The sequence below is a fragment of the Balaenoptera physalus genome, assembly GCF_965194825.1.
Source record: "Balaenoptera physalus genome assembly, chromosome: 2".
Taxonomy (NCBI): domain Eukaryota; kingdom Metazoa; phylum Chordata; class Mammalia; order Artiodactyla; family Balaenopteridae; genus Balaenoptera; species Balaenoptera physalus.
In genome coordinates, this window is record NC_138883.1 from 69,339,147 (window position 1) to 69,352,619 (window position 13,473).

The 13,473-nt window shown below is 35.4% G+C and overlaps 1 long non-coding RNA gene across 1 annotated transcript in view; it reads left to right on the top strand.

The window, feature by feature from the left end:
• LOC309656172 overlaps positions 1-11,905 on the top strand; it is a 467,255-nt gene extending 455,350 nt beyond the window's left edge. Inside the window, exon 2 of the long non-coding RNA XR_014261202.1 lies at positions 7,394-11,905. This is a non-coding gene — a long non-coding RNA (uncharacterized lncRNA). The remainder of the gene's footprint in view (positions 1-7,393) is intronic.
• Positions 11,906-13,473: the final 1,568 nt, after the last annotated feature.

Consider the following 13,473-nt stretch of genomic DNA (forward strand, 5'->3'; position numbering starts at 1 on the left):
AAAGTTTAAAGCAGAATAATTCCATAATCAGATTGCATTGCAAATGCAAGACTTTCACGTGTTGAGGAATAATGGATAAAAATGGTTAGACAGAAGATAGAAAGACTCTTATATTACAGGAGTGGTAGTGAAGTGGAGAGATTGACATAGATTTATGAAGTGCTGTATTTCTTCTAATGTAAGACCCCGTAAACCAGACCATAGGACACAATACTTCTTTTTGTACCACTAAGAGGGAATGAAATCTCTGCTAATCAAACTATAACACTACATCGATTGTTGCTTGTTGAGATGTATCCTGATTTCAGAGCTGTTAAAATGTGAAATCTGCATCTGTAATCGATGAAAAACAGTACTTTGCAGGCTTAAGTTTGGAGAAGAAAAGAGAATGAACAAAGAAGGTCTTCCATCTTAAATGATGGAATAGAAATTGATATAGGTAAATTAAGCAGAAAATATAGGCTGTGAGCTCGTTTAGGGTAAAAATGGTAAGTTTCATTTCAGACTTGTGTTTGATGCTCTTGTGGGATATTTGTAATTGAGAATATATTGTCTGAAGTGCAGATACAAGTCTGGGCTGGAGATAGAGACTTGGAAATAACCCACATGTAGGTTGGGTATGCTTGAAATCATGATCCTGGATGAAATCTCACCAGACGTGATGTAATGCTTAATAAGAGTTACGTAAAGGCCAAACTAAGTGAGAGACAGAGAAAGAAAGAAAAAGAGGAACGAGAAGAACGAAGTGAGTATAGTGTCATGGAAGATAAGGGAATAGAAAAGCGTTAAGAGAGAAAATGATCATTAATATTCACTGAAAAGAATTATCTGGTAAGATAAAGACTGAAATATTCATTGGGTTTGATCACTATTGAGCTCACCAAAAATAGTCTCTGTAGAGTGATGGGGACAAAAGCTAGGTTGCAGGGCGTTGGAGGATTAATGTGGAATGAGTAATAGTCATCTGAGATGAAACCAATTGTTCATTAAGTGTGCATGAAAGGGAAAGAGAAAAGGGACAGAGTTTGCCAAAAGATATATGATGAAGGAAATAGTTTTAGTTCAAGGGAATTGGAAAAGTTTTTAGACTATGGAAAGAAACCACTAGAGAGAAAGAGGCTAAGAGACTAGGAGAAAGAAAGCAGATGTTCAGAGAACGAATGGGTAGTTGAGATAAATCATTCCCAATAGCTTTAATTATCTCCCTAAAATAGGGGCAAAGTCTTTTACTATATTATATTGCTATTGGGAAAGTTTCTGATTAGGACAAATTAAAAGCATTTTCAAACATAACAATCGACTTTTCCTATGTTTTTAAATGCAGAGTTAAATTAACCAAACTTCGGATAGCAAGGACATAGCAAAGCTAGAGGGACTGCTCTGATAGAGATGCATCAGACAGATGGGCTTTATTACTCTTTAAATGCTGGGTTTCAGCTGCATAACACAGGGAGATCAGCTTGGTGCTTTGTGACCACCTAGAGGGGTGGGATAGGGAGGATGGGAGGGAGACCCAAGAGGGAGGAGATATGGGGATATATGTATATGTATAGCTGATTCACTTTGTTATAAAGCAGAAACTAACACACCATTGTAAAGCAATTATACTCCAATAAAGATGAATAAATAAATAAATGAATGAATGAATGAATGAATGAATGAATGCTGGGTTTTATTATGTTTACTCCAGGCATAAGCCATGAACTTCCAAACCATGAACAACCGAGAACAATAACCCAGGGTTATGCCTGAAATGGTAGTAAGACAAAAATGACAGAATGGTGAAGAGGGCATTGAAGATGACTTATCCTTTCCATGTCACCTTTACTACACAGAGTTTCAGATAAGATAATGCAATTAATACAATTATTTTACCTCCAGAGAGAGCACTAAGAAATGTTCAACTGACTACCGGAGCATTAAGAGAGACTTTTAAAATTACAAAAAAGCAGCTTGACCTTTTGACTTTCTATCATGAAAAATGAGTAATTAGAGTTATTCACCAATTCTAAGAATGAAATGATAAAATGAATTTCTTAAAAATATTCTAAGATTTAAATACTGTATTACCCATGAAAATTTTGCTGGAAATGCATCCCCTAGAATTCTTGAAGATAATAACCATACTGATATCCTCTGCTCTGTTGAAAGGTAAATTCTTATTTTATACCAACTGGTAGATAGTGGGTAAAGCTCATAACATCAGCAAAAACAATTTTGTTTTAAATAAATCCCCACTAAATATTAATGAAGACATTAAAGTGATGGTTTTCCTGAGCTCTTTAAAAATTTATTTTATGATCAATTTAATTATTAAATTAAATATTTTATATGCAATAAAAGAATATTTTAAACAATAGAATTCAAAATGAAAATGTTTTATAAACAATAGCTGAGAATCACAATGACTTCTACATAAGTAAGGTAAAGACTTTTTCTGCATATATTCAAGATTAGGTTTAAAAATATCTATTTAGGCTTTTATAGATATTGGTTAAAGGACCAAGGTTGAGAAGTTGCATTATTTAATCTATTGACGGTGATAGCTGTGTATTACATGAATGTGTAGTTTTGGACTTTTGAACATTTATTAACTTGCTTACTAGTCTATAATGGCTTTGAATAGTGCGCTATGTAAGTATATATTTAGTCATTTCAAAAATGCATATTATTATTATTTGGTAGACTTTATCCTAAAGCATGATAAAAGAGGTATTGTTTTCTCAGTACTGTTCTGGGGCCATGCCAGGTATTTACAAGTGTGCCTCAAACATATTATTTACTGGTATGAGGCTTGAGATTTCGTGTGGTTACAAAATATGCATTGCTACCCCAGTATAAACTCTATAGACATTTTTCAGATATATTTATCTAAGAAATGAAAAACCTGATTCCTGTTTGGTTCAACCCTACATTTACCTTTGACCTTGCCCTAGACTGTCTTCTTGAAAAAAATCTAATCTTGACAGCAGTCGATTACTTAATTGCCACCTCATTTCCTGCCTCCCCTTTAACTGATCTCAGAAAGATGTCTACACCTGTACCACTGGCATCCTATTTCCAGTTCACAGTTAGTTTCCATCTCCTAAAGTTCAGCCTTTCAAGATCTCACAGCACTGAACTAATTACCAGCAGAGTGCCTACCACCATATTATCTCGAGTTTGTTTTTTAAGATTCAATATGCCTGCCTCACAATCTGCCCTTCTCCCTGCCTTCTTATTCTCCCATTGATTTTAACAGAGCCTGCATTCTCTAATTCACACTGTAAAAATTATCCAAATTTTCCATTAACTTATGTTCATTAGTAACTTGGAATCATTGAATAAATGACAAAAAATAGCAATTTATAAGTGCACCTAACATCATAGAATTTTGGAGTTGTACATACCTCACAGGTCATTTAATGAGATCCTTTCATTTAACAGATGTGGAAAGTTAAGGCAAAAAAAAAAAAAAAAGTGACCTTTATTCTATTATTGATGAATGAAAATACAAGGACTAAAGTCAGCTCTTCCTAGTACTTCATTGTTGTATCTACTATCGTTATTCATCACAAAACTTTAGATATAAACTCTTTTCATATATTGTATTTTATATGGCCTAAGATAAATTTGATTCCTGATGACACTTCCACCGTGCTTTCTTGAGTCTGGACTCCCCACTCAAATTTTCCTTGCTTTTATGGCATGGGGAAGAGACAGTGTGATCAAAGATGCAATGAAGAAAAAAATGTATAAAATATATTTTAAAATATATTTTAAAATATATTTGGAGAGCATCAGAAAATGAAAAATAGGAATAAATACAAGTAGAACATTTGATGAAAAAATGGGGAAACTTACGTACTTGTTAAGTCAAAAGGTGCTTTGTGACCACCTAGAGGGGTGGGATAGGGAGGGTGGGAGGAAGACACGAGAGGGAGGGGATATGGGGATATAGGTATATGTATAGCTGATTCACTTATTTATAAAGCAAAAACTAACACACCATTGTAAAGCAATTATACTGCAATAAAGATGTTTAAAAAAAATACTTTATTTGTCCTTTGGCCTCAGATTCTTCCATCAGTGGCTCTTGGAGAATTCTCTAGCACATTTCCTAATGTTTGTTCATCGGCAGTTACAAATCTGATAACTGTGAACTGTTCATGTCTGGATGTATTAGGTTGGCTTTTGTTTCTTTTCATTCTGTAGTCTATTCTCTACCTTAAACCACAAAAATCTTTTTATCTGTGTGTTCTGGAAATGAATTTCTCTTTCTAGGAGTTAAACCAACATTTAAGAGATTGTAAGCCTACTATATGTGTGTGTGTGTATACATATATATAAATACACTATATATACATATATATGTGTATTTAAATATATATACTCTCTTTACATATATATACTCCATATACTTTATAAATATGTGTGCATAAAGAAAGAACATCTTAGCCTTGATTGATGCCTGCAAATGGTCATTTTGCACATATGTGACTATAATAGTACAAATTAATGTAGACTCAAACAGTTAAAATAAATCGCATTGGCATTAGCTGTATCGCCAAGTTTACTTTTCACTAATTTTTCTATTAATTTTAATATTTAACCACATATAATTGTTAGGCTCAATTTTACATTTACATCTTGACAAATTAATGTTGCTAAGTAAAAAAATATAAATACAGTAATTTAAATTTGTGTTGCTTCTTTACACAAAACTGTAAAAAACAGCATTTACCAAAGGCAGTGGAAATTCATGATTGCTGTGTTCGAGTAAAAGTTTTGGAATTCAAGAAGCACTTAGTTGCTGCATTAGGCCATTTAGGATGTTTCAACGTCTCAATTGACTGTAATTCCAATCTGCTCAAGTGCCCTGTTAATGACCTTCCATCTCCAAGCAAGCAGAGGAATTCAATGTTTATACTAAAAAAAAAAAACAAAAAATCTCTACCACAAACAGATTGAAGGACAGGTTCTTTTCATTCTATCGTTACTATGGCAGGAGAGAGTAAATTGTTACCACGACATCAGTTGAGAGGGACTAACCTTCAGTGGCTCTTAATGAAAGCCCTCATTGACAAAATCAACAGATCCAGGTATAAGAAAGCCACTTAAGTGTTTTCCATTTCTTATTGTCTAACATTGAGTAATTATATTCATGAAGTCTAAACAAGCAGTGAAATTTACCACACTTGCACTTTAACTTTGGTGACATGTAGTAAACAGGTCTCTAGGCTTCCTGTAGAAGTGTCACTCCAATATATAAATATATTCACATTTCTATGCAGAGTGAAAAAGTCATAACATCTGGGGATGCTGTTACAAAGAAGTCCCTTGTTCAACCCCCATGCCCAAAATAATCTAGAAACCCAAAATACGCCAATATTTAAAGTGGTACCAAACTAAGAAAACAGCAAAACTTGTTTCAACTTCTCTTAAAGTAGAGAAAAGAGGCTGCGCTGACTGTTAGAATCTCATGTAAAAAGCCATTGTGCTTCAAAGACAAGTTGAGGTATTGCGTTTAGTATACAGGTCTTTAATGTCAAGCTCTAGGCATCTGATGTCATCTCTCCTTATGAGCATAAAAAAGGCATTTTGTATCTTCTAATATATTTATTCTCAGGTGATTTATTTCCAGCAGTGTACAATATGCTCCTTCTAACCTACAGGAAAAACATTTCATATTATTTTGTACAACATGATTTTGTATTCAAAGAGGCAAAAACCCTGGAGGCAAAATATCAGTAATAATGACATAAAGTCCTGTGATGTTTCAAGAAAATGTCAAAAACATATATAAAATTTTATACTTTTTCTGTTATAATATTTCTTCATGGTTTTAAACAATGATGTAATGCAATTTCTTTATAGCATAAATAAATACACTGTGAGTGTAACTCAGATTTATCATATTAACATTCTCCCCCTATATTTTCCACATAGTAAATGAACAGATAAATTTAAAAAATAAGGAAAGATAGTGTAGAGCAATACATTATCTAAACCAGGGGTACCCAACCCCCAGGCCATCGACCGGTGCCGGTCCATGGCCTGTAAGAAACCAGGCCGCACAGCAGGAGGTGAGTGGTGGGCAAGTGAGCGAAGCTTCATCTGCTATTTACAGCCGCTCCCCATCACTTGCATTACTGCCTGAGCTCCGCCTCCTGTCAGATCAACCTCAGCATTAGATTCTCATAGGAGCTCGAACCCTACTGTGAACTGGGCATGTGAGGGATCTAGGTTACGTGCTCCTTATGAGAATCTAATGCCTGATGATCTGAGGTGGAGCTGAGGCAGTGATGCTAGTGCTGGGGAGTGGCTGCAAATACAGATTATCTTTAGCAGATAAGTTTGCACAGAGACCATAATAAATCAATTGCTTGCAGACTCATATCAAAACCCTATCGGTGAGTGGCAAGTGGCAGTTAAGTTGCATCTTACAGAGTAGACTGGACATAAGCAACACACTTCAGGTGTCACTGTCTCCCATCACCTCCAGATGGGACCATTTAGTTGCAGGAAAACAAGCTCAGGGCTCCCACTGATTCTGCATTATGGTGAGTTGTATAATTATTTCATTATATATTACAATGAAATAATAATAGAACAAAGTGCACAGTAAATGTAATGCACTTGAATCATCCTGAAACCATCCACCCACCCCCTCCCCCCATCCATGGAAAAATTGTCTTCTGTGGAACCAGTCCCTGGTGCCCAAAATGTTGGGCACTGCTGATCTAAACCCTTCAGAGCAGAAGAGGTGAACTAATTCAGTCTTTTCACTGCCTGAACAGTGTGTTTTCCTCTATACCACAGATAAAAGTGAATCTCAAAAAATGCAATACAATGAAAAATTGTCACAAGGCTGTTTTACAACAAATGAATGCTACCCGTATGAACACAGTAAAGTTTGTTCAGGCATTTTGTGTAGACCACTGCCGAATTTTCACCTGACTAGGAGAGGAAGAGTTGATCTGTATGGCTGGAGAGGAAAGAGGAAGGATGGGGGAGGGAGGACATGCTGGTGAGAAGGAGAAAGGGAGAAAGTAGCACAAGATGTAACTAGAGAAATAGATTTGAACCAGACTAAAAAAATCCCTTGGGCTTGAGGACACGGGGAGGGGGAAGAGTAAGCTGGGACGAAGTGAGAGAGTGGCTTGGACATATATACACTACCAAATGTAAAATAGATAGCTAGTGGGAAGCAGCCACATAGCACAGGGAGATCAGCTCGGTGCTTTGTGTCCACCTAGAGGGCTGGGATAGGGAGGGTGGGAGGGAGACGCAAGACGGAGGAGATATGGGGATATATGTATATGTATAGCTGATTCACTTTGTTATAAAGCAGAAACTCTAACACACCATTGTAAAGCAATTATACTCCAATAAAGATGTTAAAAAAAATAAGGCTCAAAAATTTTTTAAAAATGCCTTGCTGTGACTTTTCTGAGGTTTAGATTTTATCTGTAAGTCACAGGGAACCAGTGGTGGTTTTTCAAGGTGAAGAGTTATTCTTGGCTTTTATCTTTCTGTCTCAGATTCCACCAGTAAATAACAAGTGTCATGAAATGAATGTCTCTATGATTTAAAGAGCTTAATGACTATTTTAGAGGAAGTGGGTATTATGATGGTCAATGGGAAAATTTCAGTAGAATTGGGAGAAAATGGAAAGCAAAGGAAAATATCTTAGAAGGGGAAGTGGCTTGCGCAAAATTTGATCCCAAAGAGCAAGTATGCATTAAAGCAATGAGAACCAGAGGTGGGCTTGAGTTTGCAGTCACACTCTAAAACATAATGGTTAAGAACACAAGCTTTGAAGTCATCTAGACTTGAGTTCAAATTTCAGCACTAACACATGCTCTTGCTGAATAACCCTCAGCAAAAGAAATGTACTTCCGCTGATTTATGCAAAACATAAAGGAAGGGAAGGGAAGGGAAAGGAAAGGAAAGGAAAGTAGAAGGAGGGAGGAAAGGAAAGGAGAAAGAGGGAGGGAAGGAAAGAAAAGAGAAAGGAAAAAAAGTGGGGAAGGGAGGCGGTGGAGGAAGGAGAGAAGCGGAAGGAGAGAATGAGAGAGAGGGAGAGAGAGGAAGGGAAGGGAAGGAAAAGGAAGGGAAGGGAAGGGAAGAAATGAATTTATCCACAGAAGTGGGGTAGTAACTAAAGTATTGAAATGGAATCTTGCTCCAATGGCAGGAACCTGGAATCTCTGGTGGGTCTGTAGCAGGAACTAATCACTAATAAATATTCTTTTCATCTGCTGCCATCATCAGTCTCTTTATTATTACTCTCAAAATTTTTATTCAGGAAGAGTATCTGAAAAGTCTTGCTCCATCCTTTGGCTGAAGAGGGTAAATCACCTTGAATGACAGACCTTCTAGGATACAAAGTTGGAGAGCTATTACCAGAAGATAGGGAATGAGTACTGGGTGACAAAGCTAGTATATTTCCAGAACTACAAATATAACTTATAACTTATTCTTACTAAGTCTCTGTTTCTTCATTAGTTTAATGGGAATAATATTAGTACATACTTTAGAGGGTTGGGATAATCAAATAAGACAAATGATATAAAGTGCTGAACAATTTCTTGCAGAAACTGCATAACCAATGCTATTAGCAGATTTTATTATGCTAATAATGTTGGAGATGATCCTGGTTAAGAAGGATTAAGATCAGATTATAGAAGGATATTATGTTAAGCTAAGGATTTTAAACTTTATCTTGTAGGTAAAGGGCAGATTTTTTATTTGTTTATTTTTTATCAATGTATAAATACCCTCAATATAGCACAAATCATAGGTATACAACTTGATAAATTTTCACAAATAAACATAACTCTACTGTCTAAACAGCAAGCAAATCAGAACCTCAAATTTCTCCTTCTACATGGGGCAAGTTTTAAGCATGGAAATTCATTTACAAAAATAATATTTAACAAAGAGGAATCTGTCAGTGGGGTGCAGATCAGAAACAAATTGACAAACTAAATATTTGGATAAAGTTATGTAAATATCAGAGACACATAAAATAGCTTTGAGTACGGATGACCAAGAATGAGGATGCCATTGACACAATTAGAAATTCAGAAAAAGTCTAAATTTTGGAAGGAAAATAAATTTATTTGTTTTTAAAATATTTTCTTACTGTAAAATCAAGCACATACGCTCGTTATGAAAATAAATGGAAAATACAATAAAGAGAAAGTAGAAAAATTACCAAGAACTACTCTTTATTCTATGGTGTGTACTATCCCAGGCCTCTGTCTCTCTTTCTTTCTCTCTCTCTCCATATATATATATATATATATTTTATATATATATATAAAATATTGTGTTACATTCTATATACTGTATCATTGCCTACATTTTTTATTCAACATAATATAAACTTAACACAAACCTACCTTGACTATAAATGTATCAAGAACATCTTTTCACTTCAGAGTTCTGTAACTGCATTTATTTGGCTATATAATATTTTATTGTATGGATTTGCCATAATTTTTAAATAATTCTCTTCTGTTGCACAATTACATTATTCTTGATTTTCATTTATATAAACAATACTGTGATATATATATATATATATATATATATATATATGTGATATAAATCATACATTTCTTTCCCTAAAATATATACTGAGAAATGAAATTACTGGGTTATAGTCACTGCAGTATATTAAGGCTTTTGATACATATTGCCAAATTTCATTTAAGAAAAGTTTTGTCAAGTTAGTCTTCTGTCAACAGTATATGAGTGACCATTTCCTTACACTCTTGCCAGTACTCTATTATAATTTTTAAAATAGTCTTTGACAACTTGATAGGTTGTAAATGGTATGTCTTTTTTGTTTTGATTTGCATTTCTGTGGTAACTAGTGATTGTGAACATTTTATGTTTGTTAGTCATTTTGCATTTTGTGCATTTCCTGTTTATGCCTTGACATTTTTTATTGGAGTATATATTAATTTTGGTTTTAGACATGTAGACTTGGATGTAAAAGCAGGATGATGGAGAGGAAGTGACTAATAAATATGTGGAGATATTCTTGTGGTCTTGCGAGAGAGGTCAGAAAAGGAAATGTGAATTTAGTTTTAGCACAGAGCAGGAATACTTAAAGCCATGAGCGTGAATATTTTATTAAGTTCATAAAAAGAAAAGAGCAAAGAGCCAAAGACTTATTCTTGAAAAACATTCACAGCCTTGAATACAAAAATGAAGCAGAAGGACTCAAAGGAGTAGATGGAGAATGAAGACAGCATTGTTTGTGGAAACATGGAAAAATGTTTTTCAAGGAAGAATATCAAATCTTACAGGAAGAATGGGAAATAAGAAAATGTGTTGACTGGTAGAAGATCATAGATGACCTCAGAGAGTGAGGTAGCCAACAGTTGAGCCTATTATTGAATGTTTTCTTACATTTAGAGTTTCTTTCTTGCTTCATTGACTTTGGCACCGTCCTATGTGGTCCTGTGCAGTTGTCACAACTGGGCAATGAGTTTGACAGAAAGATGCCAACAGATCTTTGCAGAGTGAGAGACACAGTATCAGTCCCAGCCAGGGAACATATTTCCTGATGTTCAGAGACCCTTAGCATGAGTACCGTGTTAAGCGTTCAAGAAGATCCCTTTGCCTTTGTCATGGGCCTTTGTTACCCTCCTGACTCCCCCAACTCACTAGTTACATCCTCTGCCTACCCATCAGGTGGAGAAAACTATTAACAATTACTGGTTTTTCCTAATTATTTAGCGTAACAGAAGGAAAGTTCAGTTTCTAAGTCATATGACCACAGGAATATAGACCTAGAGCCTGCAGGTTTTCAGGTTTTTTATATTCCATTCCACCATAATTAATTGTATAAAAAGGTAAGAATGATATTTTCCCTGTTTCAGTTTTATATTTCCTTGCCTTCTTTCTCTTTACTTCCTTCATCTTTCCTTTTTAAAAAATATAGTGCCTATACTGAGTTACCAGATATTTCACATAGACACAAGCACAAAAACTTCAAGTTTCTGAAAAATTCCAGAAAAAGTTTAAGAAAGTTTTGAATGATAGCATTAGTAATTGCTTCTACTTTATTTTATATTTCCTCACTCCACTCCATTTCTGAAACTCAGAATTTGCACTGTATAGCAGAAAAAGCACATGCCCAATCTGAATTCAAGTCCAGCTTGCCATTTAATAACTCTGAGACCCTGGAGAAGTTAACTCTCTTGGCCTCAATTTTTTTATCTGCAGTGTAGACATAAAAAATTATCTCACAGAGTTATTAGGAGAAAATATGTAAATTTGTTAGCACAAGGATTGTTCTGGAAAAACATCAGTCCCCTACCTCATGTGAATCTAGCTGAAAATTCAAATAACAGAAGCCTAAATATTGAATTATGTCAATATAGTATCATAATGCATAAACTTTTAAACTGTTTTAAATTGTATGATATATTCCTTCAGTCTCTTAATTTATAATATATATTCCTCTTAAATTCTTGACAGTTTTAAAATAACTCTCAATGTTTTTCATTCTCATACTGTATGATATTTATATACATGAGGTTCTTGAAGAGTCTTTTGCTTTTCTAACAGAAACCTCTAATAAATTTGAGCTCCAAAAAGTTACTAAGGGCTTCCCTGGTGGCGCAGTGGTTGAGAATCTGCCTGCCAATGCAGGGGGTGCGGGTTCGGGGCCCTGGTCTGGGAAGATCCCACATGCCGCAGAGCAACTAGGCCCGTGAGCCACAACTACTGAGCCTGCGCGTCTGGAGCCTGTGCTCCGCAACAAGAGAGGCCGCGATAGTGAGAGGCCCGCGCACCGCGATGAAGAGTGGCCCCCACTTGCCACAACTAGAGAAAGCCCTTGCACAGAAACGAAGACCCAACACAGCCATAAATAAAATAAATAAATAAATAAAATTAAAAACCATTCTGTAAAAGAAAAAAAACATTAGTTGACATCTTTAAAAAAAAAAAATTACTAAAATTGGTCAACTGTAGTGTCAGACATGGCAGAAAGAATTACACCTGCTTCCTATGCAATACTCCCATGCCATCAAAAGGAAAACTTCATCTTTTAAACTGCAATACTATGCCAGCTAAAAATTATATTGATGCTGAATATTAATAAGTTCATTCATTTATAATTTACTTAGGTCATATATCTAATTACAGATAATTGGTAGCTACAGATAAATTAATCATGAAACACTATAGTCAAAGTTAAATGGGTAGTCTACAGAAAATTATCTTGCAGCCCAAACCTGCATGCTGTCCTAGAAGTATGAGGCTGAACGGGAGCAATGTGGGAGCAAACTGGGTTCATTGTACATAGATGCAGCCAGCAACTGTTCTCTTGGTTTGTTTTTACTCCCTACCATTTATGGGGTAGGTGGGGTTATTAGAGGGGGCTGCTTGAATTCATGAGTTTGGACTCAGATTTGTTGTTGGAAATGTACTGTCATCTTAAGTTTGAAAGTAAGGTAGAAAAGAGTTAGAGGTCCAAGGTAACCCTTAAGTTGTGTGCGGAAAGAATCACATGGATGAGAGTCTCTTTAATACTTAAGATGGACTGGGGTCTCACCCAAGCAAAAGCAACAAAGGAGGTGCAATGACAAAAAAGTCTTAATACTGTGAACTGCCCTTTCCTGCAATTTGAGAGTATATCAAGAGACTTTTTTTTTGTCCTGCTTGAAATCAGCTTTAAAGCAGGGTTGAATCCAAGCTCACAGTTCTTAATCATCCATCTCCTTCCCCAAAATAAATGGTTTTTTATAAAAGGGAAATTGACTATCCCTTTTTATTCATTAATAGCATTTTATAAGTTGGCAGAAGCTAGATCTATTTTGTTTCTATTTTGTTTCTAATTTTATCTTTTTAAAGGTTGGGTCTTAAGTGTTTGGGTTTTTTTAATTCTCAAAATTACCTTATTTCCTTTACTTCTTATAGTGAGTTCTTTTTTTTATATATATTCATTTATTTATTTGGCTGTGCCAGGTCTTAGTTGTGGCACGTGGGATCTTCGTTGCCACGTGTGGGATCTTCATTGCTGCATGCCGGATCTTTAGTTGTGGTATGTGGGCTCTTAGTTGTGGCATGTGGGATATAGTTCCCTGACGAAGGATCGAACCCAGGCCCCCATCATTGGGAGTGCAGAGTCTTAACCGCTGGACCACCAGGGAAGTCCTCATGAGTTCTTTTTTTAATGAAATGTATGGTAAAGTTTAATAACGTCAACATTTCTCCCCAATTAATGAATTCATAATAAAGATCTGGGAGAAAAAACTATAGAGGATGTGTGTCTGGAACTAATTATCTATTAAAAGGCATAGGTTTTATGAGTGGAGGAAAGAATAAAATTACTATCAGTAGGGAAATGAAAGAAGGAAAAGAGGAAGAGGGAAGAAGTGAAAGAGGGAAGATGGCAGAAAGTGGAAAGGAAAGAATAAAATGAACATACGCATAAGCACAGAAATATGTATATGATGATTAGTG